Below are 17026 nucleotides of genomic sequence, written 5' to 3'. Positions count from 1 at the left end.
CAGTTCGAAAGCCTCCTCAGTGATAAAGACATCACCTGTAGCCTACCATATCACACTGAAGTAAGGTGGTTGAGCCGAGATGCCGTGCCGAAGCGTTTTTCTGATCAACGCGAGGAAATTGTACAGTTCATGGAGAAAAAGGGTAAGCCAGTGCATGAATTAAAAAACCCAGAATGGCTGCAGGACCTTGCATTTATGGTGGATATTTCAGAGCACTTGAATAATCTGAACATAACGATGCAAGGTCGCAAAAAAGTTATCACAGAATATTATGACAGCATACGCGCATTTAAGTTGAAGCTGGCTTTGTGGGAGACACAGCTGTCAAGTGGTGACCCTGCTCATTTCCCTCATCTAAGAAATGTGCATATGACAGGATTTACTGCGGACATGAGACGGTACAAAGACAAAATTACGGAATTGCTGCGGGAGTTTGAGCGGCGGTTTCAGGTCTTTGGTGAGCTTGAGACAGAGTTTGCAGTTTTTCGCTCGCCATTTGCAGTTAAGGCTGCGGATCTGCCCGTTGACATACAACTTGAGATAATCGACTTACAATGTGATCAGGATTTAAAGGACAAATTTGCCTCGTCGGACTTGGGCACATTTTATCGGTATCTTTTGCCAGGATACCCCAAATTGACAGCCCTGGCAGCAAAAGTTTTGAGCATGTTTGGGACCACCTCCCTTTGTGAACAGGTTTTCTCTGTAATGAACATTACTAAAACAAATCTGCGCTCAAGACTCACACACAAGTGCCTGAATGAAATAATTAAATTAGCTGCTAGTCAGGATTTTAAGCCTGATATTGATGCCCTTGTGAGGGCTAAAAGATGTCAAGTTTTAGGAGCAAATTAATCAGTTCTGTGACCTCAGTTCTGTGAAAATAAGAACCTACTGAAATATTTGAAAATGTTATATTATTCTGTCACTGAACATTGTGTATTATAATGTCAATCAGCAGCTTCATTGGGCAAACAATAGTTTGATTTGATGTGACAGTGTGGCTGCACTGCCAATATAGAAATTATATATTTTCAAGACAAGGGAGGTAACTCAAACTCCTCCCTTAATAGCTCCCACGTTTTTATTTATATTTTGTGGTGAGTCAGTTCAGGTGGAAACTGTGATCTGTTGTAAAGTCCCCTCTCAAGTTCCTTCTCAAGTCCCCTCTTGAGTCTCCTCTCAAGTCCCCTCTCAAGTCCCCTCTCAAGTCACCTCTCAAGTCTCCTCTCGAGTTCCTTCTCCGGTCCCCTCTCGAGTCTCCTCTCGAGTCACCTCTCAAGTCTCCTCTTGAGTCCCCTCTCAAGTAGGGCTGGGCGATATATCGACTTTACACGATACATCGTGGATTGCACTCCATGCGATGTCGTAAATGACCACATCGTGAACATCGAGTATTATGTTGTCAAATCAATTTCCCGCCGCGGCCAAAATGAGCTTTCCTTTCTCCCTCATAGACACAGTCACACACGCAGGCACACACGCAGGCCCCGTCTAACTTGCACACAAACATTACACACATGCACATTGACAGAGAGCAGGGATCGACATTATAAATGGCCCGCTGGCTCGGAAGCACTATTTAGACACCCCGGGCCAGCATAACGTACTTTCCACTTGCCCGCTCGGGCCACTAAAAATATTGCTTAAAAAAAATAAAATTGTCCAGTGGTATAGGTACTTTGACAAGCAATTTTGTTAAATTGTTTAGTTTTTTCACGCTACAACATAGCATTTCGTGAGGAGGTTGTCGTTGTTGGGTGAAAGGCAAACGGGAGCCTGCTCGCGCTGGCTCCGTAGCAGCTGTTTGCTGCAGAGCCAGCGCGAGCAGGCTCCCGTTTGCCCGTGAGCGCCGGGCAAAAAACTATCTTCAAATAAAAGAAAGTCACCGGAGGAGTTAAAGGAGAGTGACAGGTAGCATGAGAAGAGGGAGAGAAAGTTTCAGCCAGCTTGATCGATGGAGTTGGCTTCTAATGGTGCATTGACGCGTCCTAAAATCCTTTTATAATCTATCGATTAGATTTATGATTCGAAAATTATAAAAGTAGGGTAGACATGTGGAGATTATCCGGCTGAACAAAACGTGCATTTATCAAACAGGTTTGTTTTCCACAGAACTTATTTCCAGCTATTTTCCAAAACCCTGTGGAGAAATCCCATTGCTTTTTTGTCGAGGGAACCAGCAGCTTCCTTCCTGGTTTAGGACGCGTCACTGCACCTCTCAATATGATGCCAATATAAACAAGGTCTTCTGTCGGCTCTGTACATCAATGCCGACCTATGCTGACAAGTAAGTGAAGAGTAAAAAATATAAAAAGTATTGGCTTTAGGGAAATGTCCCAGCAGTTTAGGAGAATGAAGGTTCTAATCTAATCTAATTAGGGATGTAACGATACCAAAAACTCGCGGTACGATAATATCGCGATAACAAGTCCACGGTACGGTATTTATCGCGATATTGAATAATAAAGGGAAGAAAAAAAAAATCAGAATTCTTTTTTCTTCAATAAAACATTTTTTTACTCGGAAAATGTTTTTTTATTACATAATAAATCTGATTTTTACAGCATTTTTGTAGGATAGCAGTATTTTAAAGTGTCAAAAACAAAGTGACAGTAACAGACTGGAACAAGAAAACCAGTGTTTTTTTACCTACTAGTACTACCAAACAAAGTAAGCATTTTCTTTATGCCACTGCATCTCACAAATAAACAAGGACATTTAATAATCAGACCCTGCAATAAAATAAATCAAGTTTCACTTTAGTTTTTCAAGTAACTCAACTCAAACTCACTAGTCACTCACTCAGCATCATCAGACAGGTTTTTAGGAATATGAGAATGTCCACATTTCCAGGTATTTATAAGCTGGGATGTTTGGGCATTTACAATATCCCCTGCTCTGGAAAAAACTCTGTCGCTTGGTACTGATGTTGCTGGGACACCAGTGGTCGCGTTAACCGAATATTTTATTTAACAATGACGGAAAAATCTGAAAGCAGTCTGTCATTTTGACAGATTAGAACAAACTCGGAACAGCGCCAACGTTTCCCCGCAGCCAGGCTCTGGTGTTATGCCGTGTTATGCATGCCCTCCAAAAGGAAATGATATAGTTTCCAAACCGTACTTTGCCGTACAGATCAATACATGTCTGGGAGGTCTTGCTTTACGCTGTGCGCGTCCCGCGAGGTGCATGCACACACGGCATAACATCGCCCCCCCCCCCCCCGTTGACAGTTCATGAGCATGCTCTATCGTGAACTTTTCAGACCCGACGGGTAATAAGGGATTATGAGGGATATTTTACGATCCTGTCTGTCGAAATGACGGACAGCGAAAAAGTCTAACGCCAGGCTTATTGACAGGGCGAGATATAAATATATGGTTGATACTTGTCAATGTCTCTAGGTGTGTAAATGTAGCCCTGTAAATACGATGTCCTTTTGTGTTATCTGTTGTTTTATTTTCATGTTGTAACCTACTTGCTGCCATGTTAGAGAGTTCTCTCTTGAAAAAGAGATCGATGATCTCAATGGGACCACCTGGTTAAATAAAGGTTTAAAAAAAAAAAGTGTTTAAAAAAAAAAAAGTGTTTTAAAAAAAAAACTTTTTTTTTTTTAAATACTTTTTTTTTGAAAATCGCGGTAGATTTTGTCAGTCTCACGACGGTATTGGGAAGTTTATTTACCGCGATACCGCGATATTCGGTATATCGTTACATCCCTAAATCTAATACATAGCCATTACATGTCTAATTCCTGATAATGACAGGAAGACAGAAAGCGCATTATACTAATAATAATAATAATAATAATACTCATAATAATAGCAGACATTTTTGAACAATGACCACAATATCATTATTTTCATATACCAAATATGAACAATTGAGGAAAATGAGGAAGAACTGATGATTCAAATGTTGTAGTACAAGTAGTAATGTAGTTAGTGCATAAATTACTATTGCAACAAATGTGTTAATTTTCTTCATTATTAGTCGATTTTTTTTAATGCGGACATATGTTGCAGGGACTACTAGAATCATCATACTGGCGTGACTGTAAACATCAAGGGGTTAAAGAAAAAACCTTTTTTTTTTTTTTAGAGGACATTTCAGAATATCGCGATATATATCGTAAATCGCGATATAGTCAGTAAATATCGCGATATCATTTAGAGACCATATCGCCCAGCCCTACTCTCAAGTTCCTTCTCAGGTCCCCTCTCGAGTCTCCTCTTGAGTCTCCTCTCAAGTTCCCTCTCGAGTCCCCTTTCAAGTCACCTCTCGAGTCCCCTCTCAAGTCCCTACCCTATGTCCTGTGCCGTTGGAGATTCCGCTGGGGGTCCGGCCAACTCCATGTCCTGTCCCGTTGGGGGTCCCGCCGACTACTCTTCTGCCGGGGTCCTGCCAACCCTATGTCCTGTCCCGTTGGGGGTCCCGCAGACTACTCTTCTGCCGTGGGTCCTGCCAACCCTATGTCCTGTGCCGTTGGAGGTTCCGCCGACTACTCTTCTGCCGGGGGTCCTGCCAACCCTATGTCCTGTGCCTTTGGAGGTCCCGCCGACTACTCTTCTGCCGGGGGTCCTGCCAACCCTATGTCCTGTGCCGTTGGGGGTCCCGCCGACTACTCTTCTGCCGGGGGTCCTGCCAACCCTATTTCCTCTGCCGTTGGAGGTTCCGCTGGGGGTCCTGCCAACTACATGTCCTGTCCCGGTTGGGGTCCCGCCGACTACTCTTCTGTCGGGGGTCCTGCCAACCCTATGTCCTTTCCCTTTGGGGGTCCCGCCGACTACTCTTCTGCCGGGGGTCCTGCCAACCATATGCCCTGTGCCGTTGGAGGTTCCGCCGACTACTCTTCTGCCGGGGGTCCTGCCAACCCTATTTCCTCTGCCGTTGGAGGTTCCGCTGGGGGTCCTGCCAACTACATGTCCTATCCCGGTTGGGGTCCCGCCGACTACTCTTCTGTCGGGGGTCCTGCCAACCCTATGTCCTGTCCCGTTGGGGGTCCCGCAGACTACTCTATGTCCTGTGTCGGTTGGGCTGTTCTGCCGGGGGTCCTGCCAACCCTATGTCCTATGCCATTGGGGGTCCCGCAGACTACTCTTCTGCCGGGGGTCCTGCCAACCCTATGTCCTGTGCCGTTGGAGGTTCCGCCGACTACTCTTCTACCGGGGTTCCTGCCAACCCTATGTCCTGTGCCTTTGGAGGTCCCGCCGACTACTCTTCTGCCGGGGGTCCTGCCAACACTATGTCCTGTGCCGTTGGGGGTCCCGCCGACAACTCTTCTGCCGGGGGTCCTGCCAACCCTATGTCCTGTGCCGTTGGAGGTTCCGCTGGGGGTCCTGCCAACTACATGTCCTGTCCCGTTGGGGGTCCCGCCGACTACTCTTCTGCCGGGGGTCCTGCCAACCCTATGTCCTGTGCCGTTGGAGGTTCCGCCCGCTACTCTTCTGCCGGGGGTCCTGCCAACCCTATGTCCTGTGCCTTTGGAGGTCCCGCCGGCTACTCTTCTGGCTGGGGTCCTGCCAACCCTATGTCCTGTGCCATTGGAGGTTCCACTGAGGGTCCTGCCAACTCAATATCCTGTCCCGTTGGAGGTCCCGCCGACTACTCTTCTGCCGGGGGTCCTGCCAACTCCATGTCCTGTCCCGTTGGGGGTCCCGCCGACTACTCTTCTGCCGGGGGTCCTGCCAACCATATGTCCTGTGCCGTTGGAGGTTCCGCCGACTACTCTTCTGCCGGGGGTCCTGCCAACCCTATGTCCTGTGCCTTTGGAGGTCCTGCCGGCTACTCTTCTGGCTGGGGTCCTGCCAACCCTATGTCCTGTGCCGTTGGAGGTTCCGCTGGGGGTCCTGCCAACTCCATGTCCTGTCCCGTTGGGGGTCCTGCCGACTTCTCTTCTGCCGGGTGTCCTGCCAACTCCATGTCCTGTCCCGTTGGGGGTCCCGCCGACTACTCTTCTGCCGGGGGTCCTGCCAACCCTATGTCCTGTCCCGTTGGCGGTCCCGCCGACTACTCTTCTGCCGGGGATCCTGCCAACCCTATGTCCTGTGCCTTTGGAGGTCCCGCCGACTACTCTTCTGCCAGGGGGTCCTGCCAACCCTATGTCCTGTGCCGTTGGAGGTTCCGCCGACTACTCTTCTGCCGGGGGTCTTGCCAACCCTATGTCCTGTCCCGTTGGGGGTCTCGCCGACTACTCTTCTGCCAGGGATCCTGCCAACCCTATGTCCTGTGCCTTTGGAGGTCCCGCCGACTAATCTATGTCCTGTGTCGGTGGGGCTGTTCTGCCGGGGGTCCTGCCAACCCTATGTCCTATGCAATTGGGGGTCCCGCAGACTACTCTTCTGCCGGGGGTCCTGCCAACCTTATGTCCTGTGCCGTTGGAGGTTCCGCCGACTACTCTTCTGCCGGGGCTCCTGCCAACCCTATGTCCTGTGCCTTTGGAGGTCCCGCCGACTACTTTTCTGCCGGGGGTCCTGCCAACACTATGTCCTGTGCCGTTGGGGGTCCCGCCGACTACTCTTCTGCCGGGGGTCCTGCCAACCCTATGTCCTGTGCCGTTGGAGGTTCCGCTGGGGGTCCTGCCAACTACATGTCCTGTCCCGTTGGGGGTCCCGCCGACTACTCTTCTGCCGGGGGTCCTGCCAACCCTATGTCCTGTCCCGTTGGGGGTCCCGCCGACTACTCTTCTGCCGGGGGTCCTGCCAACCCTATGTCCTGTGCCGTTGGAGGTTCCGCCGACTACTCTTCTGCCGGGGGTCCTGCCAACCCTATGTCCTGTGCCGTTGGAGGTTCCGCCCGCTACTCTTCTGCCGGGGGTCCTGCCAACCCTACGTCCTGTGCCTTTGGAGGTCCCGCCGGCTACTCTTCTGGCTGGGGTCCTGCCAACCCTATGTCCTGTGCCGTTGGAGGTTCCACTGGGGGTCCTGCCAACTCCATATCCTGTCCCTTTGGGGGTCCCGCCGACTACTCTTCTGCCGGGGGTCCTGCCAACTCCATGTCCTGTCCCGTTGGGGGTCCCGCCGACTACTCTTCTGCCGGGGGTCCTGCCAACCATATGTCCTGTGCCGTTGGAGGTTCCGCCGACTACTCTTCTGCCGGGGGTCCTGCCAAACCTATGTCCTGTGCCTTTGGAGGTCCTGCCGGCTACTCTTCTGGCTGGGGTCCTGCCAACCCTATGTCCTGTGCCGTTGGAGGTTCCGCTGGGGGTCCTGCCAACTCCATGTCCTGTCCCGTTGGGGGTCCCGCCGACTACTCTTATGCCGGGTGTCCTGCCAACTCCATGTCCTGTCCCGTTGGGGGTCCCGCCGACTACTCTTCTGCCGGGGGTCCTGCCAACCCTATGTCCTGTCCCGTTGGGGGTCTCGCCGACTACTCTTCTGCCGGGGATCCTGCCAACCCTATGTCCTTTGCCTTTGGAGGTCCCGCCGACTACTCTTCTGCCAGGGGGTCCTGCCAACCCTATGTCCTGTTTCGGTGGGGCTGTTCTGCCGGGGGTCTTGCCAACCCTATGTCCTATGCCGTTGGAGGTCCAGCCGACACCTGTTTTGTCGGGGGTCCTGCCAACTCCATATCCTGTGTCGTTGGGGGTTCCGCTGAGAGTCCTGCCAACCCCGTTTCCTGTTCCGTTGGGGGTTCTGTTGGGAGTTCTGCCACCTCTGTGCCCTGACCTGTTTGGGGTCCCGCCGACACCTGTTTTGTTGGGGGTCCGGCCGACACCTGCTCCGCCGGATTTCCTGCCAACACCAGATCCTGTCCTGTTGGGGGTCCCGCCGACACCTGCTCCACCGGGTTTCCTGCCAACACCATATCCTGTCCTGTTGGGGGTCCCGCCGACACGTGCTCCCCCGGGTTTCCTGCCAACACCATGTCCTGTCCTGTTTGGGGTCCCATCGACACCAGCCCTTGCCCCGTCGTGGGTCCCACTGACATCAGCCCATGCTCCGTCCAGGGTCCCGTCTACGCCTGACCCGCCAGGGGTTCCACCAGCTCCTGCCCGTCCTTGTGCCCGGCCCCCTGAGATCCCCAGCCGCGGCCCTCGCACTCGAGCCCCCTGAGTGCCGCGGTCTTCCAAATATGCAAACTAACGAAGCACAAAGTAGCACAAAATGAAAATACTCAAGTATTGCACAAGTCCCTCAAAATTGTATTTAAGAAAATCTACTTACTTTACACCACTGGTTAACATTGACAGCCCTAGTAAAGATCTATTATTGTAGTGGCAGACTTAATTTAAGTGAAGCTTGATAATGAACCAGTCTATCCTTATCCTGATCCTGTCAGTGGAATCATGCTTGCTTGCAAAATGTGAAGCTGCACCTGCTGAGTTTCCACAGCAACCTCACCTCCTCTGTCCTTGTACATTCATTTTCATTCACCATTCAACTCACTTTGGGACTCTCCCTCCCCCCGCTCCTGATGGTATTTAGCCTCTCCCTCCACGTTCTTCCTTCCCTCCCTCCCTCCACGTTCCTGCACCTTTTTATCTCTCCCTCCCTGCATCTCTGCGTTGGCCCCCTCAGGTTTAATGAAGTCTGCTCTTGTGTAATCTCCCTGCGATCGGGCCCTCTCACCTCCCCTCTCTGAATCAGGTGTGTGCTCCAACAGAGGGCCATTGTTCTCTGGATCCTCCGCTGAAGCCTGTCTGGCACAAGCACACACCTGCAACCAACAATGATACCTTTATTCACCACACACACACACACACACACACACACACACACACACACACACACACACACACACACACACACACACACACACACACACACACACACACACACACACACACACACACACACACACACACACAACGTGAACCCTCACACAACACGCAGAGGAACGAGCATCTGAATACAGAGGGTTTGAAATCACCTCCCGTTATCTCCGCTGGAGGAATGAAAGAGAAAAAGATAACACGGCCAAGTTGTTTGTCCAATCTGGCGTCATATTTGAATTCATCGGACAGAGGATCAGCCGGGCTGGTGTGGAGAGGAGGAGGGAGGAGCAGAGGTGCACCCTGGGACAACAGCTATTAGACCACTGGTTAATGTTCAGTGCGTCTCCGTGACACAGACACAACTCCATTTTCATGCCCTGGTTGTAGCTTGGCTTCACATGCTCTCAGGCCATGCGGCTCAAAAATCAAAAGGTGATTCCCGCATCACAAAAGCAAGAGAGGGGGATTTCCAATACACCTGTTGCACTTTATGTTTAGGGAAATGGCAAACTAATCCTCTTTTTCCTGTGTCTACTGAAACCTGAAGTCAGTGTACCTGAGGGCATAAAGGCTGACGGGAAGCAGAAGGAAAACAAACAGGGGAAAGAATTAGAGATGGGAGTTGATAATTGGGGGATTTGAATTCCCAATTGTCAATTGTCACACAGCATCACACACAGTGGAATGAAACCCCATTCAACTAACCCATCCTACTTTTAGGAGCAGTTGGAAGCTAAAAATATATATAAAGTGCAGTGTTGGGTGGACAGTGTTGGCGTCAGGGGCCTTGCTCCTTGGCAGGGCCACCCTCCACTTCCTAAGCAAAGTATTGACTGAGCTACTCAATTGATAAGATTTATTTAATGTAATGCTATATTGATTAGAGTGATAAGACACATTGTTTGGTGAAAAAAATAGTACATAGAGGCAAGACTATTGATTTTTATCATTATTAGGGTTGGGGGCATAACAACTTTTATAGTTATGTATTTGTTTTCATTTTCAAAATTATTTATTCTTTCTTTCTTTTTTTGTTTGTTTTTTGATTTTACTTATTTCAGTTTTTATTAACAGGCCTTTTTTATATAATATGTACGCCTACTGTTTCTACTTCAATTTGCACTGTAGCTACCCTTGCAACTGGATGCCATTAGTTTCCCTACTGTGGGACGAATAAAGGATTTCTGATGCTAATCTTTTTGACCAATGCTAATTTTTACAAAAAATAATGCATCTTTTTGTAACTCAGTGCAACATCTGTTAGCCCTTCGTTCAGTTATCTAGCCTAGCAGAATGGTGCTACTAAAAGCTAACGTTAACTAGCTTTTATCCTGCAGATTGCAACGCAAATGTGTTGTTCACAGTGTTTAATTCTCAAGTAAGAAATAGGGTGTGCCGTCTAGCACAACCCTTTTGATCTCTCCGCCATGGCTATGTTCCCAAACAAACTACACATAATTTTGCATGTTCAACTGTCAGTATGCATATACAGTAAGAGCATTGATAGTCACTGAGGCATGCAGTTCAAAGAAATGGGACAACTCTGAACCGGTACTCAAATGGAACCAGTTTTTCGATTGACGTAACCTGGACAGAAAGAAGGAAATAGCAAAGAAAAAGCGGGAAGGGCCAGACAGGGGAGCTATCAACAGATAAAGGGAAAATAAGGGATAATAGAAGAAGAGAACGGAGAGCAAAGGAAGGGTGTCTTGTTGCTGAGATGTCACATCGGCATCACCTGTTAGCGGGTAGAGGCTTTTCAAGGTCTCACATATCAGCACATATGTTTGTTTGTGTATGTGTGTGTGTGTGTGTGTGTGTGTGTGTGTGTGTGTGTGTGTGTGTATATTAGCACATGGAATGTTCTGCTTTACTCTAGGGCTGTCAAGTTAACGCATTAATAACAAAAAAATGTTAACGCCACTAATTATTTTAACGTGTGATTAACGCATGTGCATTTTTCCTCGGCCCGCCCGTAGTTTCAGAGCCCAAAGGCCAGCGCCGTATAGATAGAAGAGTTACGACAGCGGAAGTCCAAAAACGGTTATCGTCACGTGGTTCATGCAGACGAGAATCGTTCCCCGGAAGTTCATGGCGGGCAATGTGAATGCATTGATAACAGGAGATAGAACTTCGACTTTTGGTAATTATTAGTGAATAAAGGTTTTGATTTGCAATATTTATACAACAAATCGATATGTGTATGTATTTACATCAATATGTTTTAAAAAATGAAATAGAATTTGCTAATATTAAGTGATAATATTAGGATTAGTGTGAACAACTAGTTTACATGTTAGGCTAACAGTGCCTTGGTTAAAGAGCCTGTTGCTGTTTATTTATAGCTTTGAATTCTTTCAAACCAATATTATCTTCTTAAACTTGTATAGTAGTCAGGAGCATCACTTTCTAATGTTTATTGATATATTTAGAGGGAGGGGATCTAAAGGAATGCTTCAAAATTCAGATTAGATTAATTTCTACCATTTTCTTAAATTCATGGTAGTTTCAGTAATCCCATGGTAATTGAGGACACAAGTTATCTAAATGACTAATGTCATCTTTATGGCTTTCAGAAAGGACAGGAGACCGACAGGTGACTATCAAAGGACTAGCAGCAGCAGCAGCAGCAGCAGCAGCAGCAGCAGCAGCATGATGATGATGATGATGTTAAATGTGTTGTTTTAGGAACATCCATTGCAAATACATGGAATTCAATAAACATTGAATAGCATATCATGCAGTTTGTCTGTGCCTTTTCCTCCGTGTTGTCCTGGTTTGCTGTGCTGCCTCCTAGTCGCCACCATGGTTTGCTGTGCTGCCTGGGGATGCTCAAATCGCTCTGAGAAAGGAGTACGAATGTACGGCTTCCCCACTGACACAGAGCGGAGGAAAAAATGGCTGGCACAAGTCAGCAGGAGCAATTTCATGACCAACAGCAAAAAAATATGTGAGGTTAGGTTATTGTATACAAACACTGCATTTGCACTTTTTCACAAAACGAAAACCACACCATTGGGAAAGCTTAATGTTTTGTTTAATACAAAAAAACAGGGAAAGGCTTGAAAAACACTGAGAGTTGAGACTCAGGGTGCAGGGTGAGGGTCTCAGTGCAGGTATTCAGGCTCCATTGAATCCCCCTCTGGTTCTTGTGCTGAAAGAGGGAGTAACAGACACGAGAAAGGGTTATACACACCTATATAGCACACCTATTGGATGGGAAATTGCCTTGGGGAGATAAGGTGTGGTCTTTGTTCCCAACTGAAGTTATGGAACTTTATTATTTGTGAGTTTAAAGAGCCTGTGACACGATTTCCCCCCATCATCCAAACCCATCAATTTGAGTAAATATTGTCCCCTTGAAAACCGTTACTTAACTGATTTTGGATAGTTGTACTTTGATAACCATTAATCTGCCCTTCAATGTTGACCATTTCCTGGATCTTCTCGGGGATTCTTCAAGTCCCGCCAAATTATGGGTGACGTCAATGCGGGCACAGCGCTCCAGCTGCACCGTTCAGGATCCCAGCATCTGCATGTAAACGCACGATGGCGCACACAGCAGCAAGCTCAGACAGCGATGACAGTTTAATTTTGAACGTGTCTGAGAGCTCATATGAGGCTGAAGGATCGGTTTATTTTGTATCTGTTAGAAGTTTAGGAATTAGGTGCGTCAATATGGGCGATCATACGGTCATGTAGCCAGTGGTGGACTGGGACTAAAAATCAGCCAATGCACCCAGCCCAGCCCACGTAAACTGTCAACGGGGGGAGCCTCGCTGCGGGGAAACGGTGGACCTAGTGTCCCGATCGGAGTGGGAATAATAATAATAATAATAATAATAATAATAATAATAATAATCCGTGCATTTTATCCATTAATTTCCCAACATTGTGGTAAAAAAAAACACACGTTTAATCCATGTTGGTGTACTACTACAACCAGTGATGTAGTGGGGTGGGGATGTTTTTACTGGGTGGACGGGGTGGTGGGTGGACGGGAGACACTATGGACGCGCTCGTGAACTGTCAACGGGGGGGGGGGGGCCTTTCTGCGCGACTATCACTCAAATGCGGGACACCTGGTCACCCTACACACACAGTTCTGCCCCTCACACACACACGCTTCAAATCAAGTTGCATAAATGCTTGAGCTACGTTTTTATTATAATTACTGTGAAATCTGCCTATTATGTTTTCGTCATTATTACAACAAACACACACTTGCAACTGATAACACTGGCAATGATTTTAGATGTATTAGATAATTAGACTATTAAAAAAAGAAATCATGCTTCAAATAAGTGGGGGTACGGCGTAACCCCGCGTCCAACGCCCATTACACCACTGACTGCAACTACAAAAAGCTAAGGTTTGTTTTCTCATCAGGAAATGCAGACCGGCTCAAACAAAAGATTTTTAAATCATCATCCTCACGATCATTTAATGTATCATATGTTCGCCGAATTGACATGAAAGCACTAATAAATGTAGTTTCATCCACTTGAGTTTACAAAAATAATCGATTTGTTTTTATATCAGATCCGACGGGAGGAAATTCAGCAGCTCTCACTACCGATTTTTTATCCTAATTTAATCATCATCTTCACCACGATCATTTATGTTTATGTTCGCCGAATTGACATGAAAGCACTGACAAATATGAATATACTGTAGTCAACTTCATTAAAACGTTATTAACGTGCCTAAACTCAGTAATTCACAATTTCTACGCATGACAACACACTTTGTCCGTGTTTGGCTCTCTCGCCGCACAGTGAAGCGTTCCCGCATTGACGTCACTTCCGGCTTCCCCCAAAGCCTCAAAATGAGTCGAAGGAATTTCCCCGCGATGTTCGAAATTATTGATATTTATCGGAACGGTATCGCTTTTTCTTTTTTAAACTGACGGTTCGAGATTACTAGTAGCCCACTATTTCATTGCACAACAGTTGTTGGGTTCGTGTCACAGGCTCTTTAACAAAGTATGACAAATGGCATCAGTAACAGATGTGATATGAATTTCTATAAAGTTGTCTCACATTCTTGGTCATATTTTATATACAGTATTGTTGGAGATTTGGAGGATGTTGCAAACCAACCTCGTCTCCGCGTGTCGTTTGCTAAGCTGGGTGAGTTCGGGAAAATAAAGGGATTAAGAAACACCAGAATACAAGTTAAACAATAATCCTGCTTTAATGATATACAGTAACGATACAAATACAAAGAAATCACGAAGCACTCTGCAGAGTACTCCGGGCTCAGGTTCTACCACCCGTGTGAGATAGGTCTCAGGAACGGCTGGTGAAAAACAAGAGCGCGAACCAAAGGAAAACACAGGCTTTCATACTAAAACACAGGAGGAGGAGGTGTGTACGTGCATTCCCCCAGAGGTCATCTTATTGGCAGAGATCAACACATGGCCTGTCGCACCCAATCAGTGCGACACAGCAGCTTTTAGCCAGCACACACACATCTCCTTTATGGCCCTTGGTCCCTGTGTCCATCTTCCCGCCTCCTGACTGCCACACACAAGTTAAAAGTATGTTTTAAGATATAGTTGTTATAGTTGGCTAAATATACGTAATACATGTTAATTACTTTCATATCAATAACAACGAGGAACACATTACCTATGCTCTTAAGCAGTAGTAGAGATGCTTTTCAAATAGTCAAATTTCACACAGGCCTAATACAGAGAACACCCTTATTAGTCCTATAGCCCTTCCATTTGTTTGAGCTATTGTTCACATCTTTACTTCAAATAAAAGGTTTCACATTGTATATTTCCAGCTTCCTTTACACATACTGCTATTATTAACACAAAGTAACTAACCACACACCTCTATTGAAAACAAGTCGATTCCCCTGACAATTGACCTGCTGAACCTCCTCGGAATGTGCTACCCTCCTCCAACTCTCTCGTCCCTGTCATAAAACTGCTTCCATTTCATATAGAGTAATAAAAGATGTTTAAGCTAATTTCTCCACAATGTTTGTAGCCATTTAGTACCCACACATGAAAGAATAAGAACAGAGGTATAGTTGACCAGTAATCATGTAGCTCTTATATTTACTTCAATGAAAACACATACACATCTGCTACAAGATTGTGTCACACACACCCATTTTTTACGAGGGAAGCATTCCAGCGTCTGGCACTATCTCCAAATATGGTGTCCCATGCTCCCATCTCTTCTCTAAGCACACAGAATTCACCTCAATATATTGGGGGAGGAAAGGATACTTTGTCCCTTCAAATTTAACACACATGAACATATATAAGGTGACACCAAAATGAATATACCAGATTTTACTTTCCTGTCATACCCCGTTACTTTAATACTTCAAATAATTCAAATAATCCTTCAGTATATAATGAGTATAACATGTCCAGTAAGTATAAAGTGTTTCCTAATACTGTGTATTCAACCACTATGGTATAGTGTATGGTACTATGGTATGGTATCCTAGCTTAATCTGTTATCTGTAAACGTTCCCTAAATCTACTAATTTAGGGATAATCCACTGACATCCTTTAATACACATGTTAATTTGAATCAGATGTACTGATAATATCGGCAATATAAATCTTTAAGCTTCTTCTTACCTTTAAAAGTCCGTCACGAACGGTCTATTATGCTGCAACTCTACAGCTCTGCTAGCCTTGGCGCTAACTTCCGGGGAACGATTGAGAGGCTCCACGATCCGCCATTGCTGTAAAAAAGTGGTCCATTGGAGTGAACGGAGATGACATAACTCTCAGTCTATAAGACCCTTTTACAGCCGACGTCATCAAAAAGTTGCGCGTGCATGTGGGCAACGGAAGTGGTGTTGTTTTCAAGCAGTTCTGAATGACAAAGACGAGGTAGCAACTGGACCGGTTAGCAAGCATTTACAAACTGTACCCAGCATCAACATGTCTGGTTGTTGCGTATACGGTTGTACGAATCGCTATTCCACCGGCGGACTAAAGTTTTATAGGATTCCGAGAGGACCACGACCATTTCAGAGCAACCGGCGGCGTCTGTGGCTGCAGGCGATTAAACGTGTGGACTGGAATGAGGACATAATCAAAAATGCTCGCGTCTGCAGCGCCCACGTTATATCAGGTAATGAGGTTATCTAGCCTACTCTTTGATTTTACGGGAGAGCCTTGTTTACATTAGTGATTGTCTGTATGATGTAGAACAATAATCAAATGCAGCTAAAGTTTGATAAGCTGGCGTTAGATTTGCCTAGTAGCTTGCTAGGCTAAACAAACGTGTTTGTGTTTTATTTTTGCAGGCAAGGCATCATTGGACTCTAGTAGTCCTGATTTTGTGCCATCTGTGTTCATGTACACAAAACAAAGCCAGAACCCAAATGCAAAGATGGACAGGTAAGATTAGAGTTGACATCCTCTCAGTCGAGCATAAGCTTTGGTGCCTACAGCTGCTGTTCTGAGATATGGATTAGTCTAACTATGAATTTCTGCTGTTACTGTAGGTACCATAGGAAAAGGAGGAGAGCTGACACTGCAGCAAATCAACGTGTTACTTCTGAAACTCCATAACAAGAATGCAGCATGGATAATTGTCCTGGTATGAATATATGAATATATCATCTTACAATTAACTGATTGATTGTCAGGGTTCCCACCCTCACTGAAAGAGTCAATGTGCTCCTAGTGTGTGTGTGCTCCTGCCAGGCCCACTGCTCCAATTGCTATGTATTTATGTGTGTGATGTGTACACTGGCCCCTGGATGGGTCAAATGCAGAGGAAAAATCTCCCCCTGGGATCGATAATGTATCTTCTCTTCTGTCATGGAAAAGTTTTGAAAATTCATTGGTAAAAATGTGTGAGAACCCCTGAATTGTGAACTTGTTTGCATTGGTTGCAGCACATGCTAATTTTTCAATTTTCTATATTAAAGCTGAAGAGGATATCCCAGTTCCAAAGAGAGAGTACGATGATCTGAACCTGAGATACAGTCAACTTCAGGAGGAATATGTCAATCCCCAAATTAGGATGTCCCCTGCTCCCATCCTTCTCTAAACACAAAGACTTCACCTCAATATATTGGGGAGGGAAAATATACTTTGTCCCTTCAAATCTAACACACATGAATATATATAAGGTGACATTAAAATGAATATACCAGATTTAACTTTCCTGCCATACCACGTTACTTTAATACTTCAAATAATTCAACTTAATCCTGCAATATTTATACAACAAATCGATATGTGTATGTATTTACATCAATATGTTTTAAAAAATAAAATAGAATTTGCTAATATTAAGTGATAATATTAGGATTAGT

At 46.0% G+C, this 17026-nt stretch overlaps 1 long non-coding RNA gene across 1 annotated transcript; it reads left to right on the top strand.

The window, feature by feature from the left end:
- Nucleotides 1-15349: 15349 nt before the first annotated feature.
- Nucleotides 15350-16776, top strand: LOC307025182. The gene is made up of 4 exons (XR_013804102.1): nt 15350-15831; nt 16007-16100; nt 16208-16302; nt 16637-16776. It is a non-coding gene; the product is annotated as an uncharacterized lncRNA (long non-coding RNA).
- Nucleotides 16777-17026: the final 250 nt, after the last annotated feature.

The sequence above is a fragment of the Notothenia rossii genome (genome assembly GCF_949606895.1).
Source record: "Notothenia rossii genome assembly, chromosome: 1".
NCBI lineage: Eukaryota > Metazoa > Chordata > Actinopteri > Perciformes > Nototheniidae > Notothenia > Notothenia rossii.
Note: the sequence above shows the minus strand (reverse complement) of the source record. Positions and strands in the feature narration are given on the sequence as shown.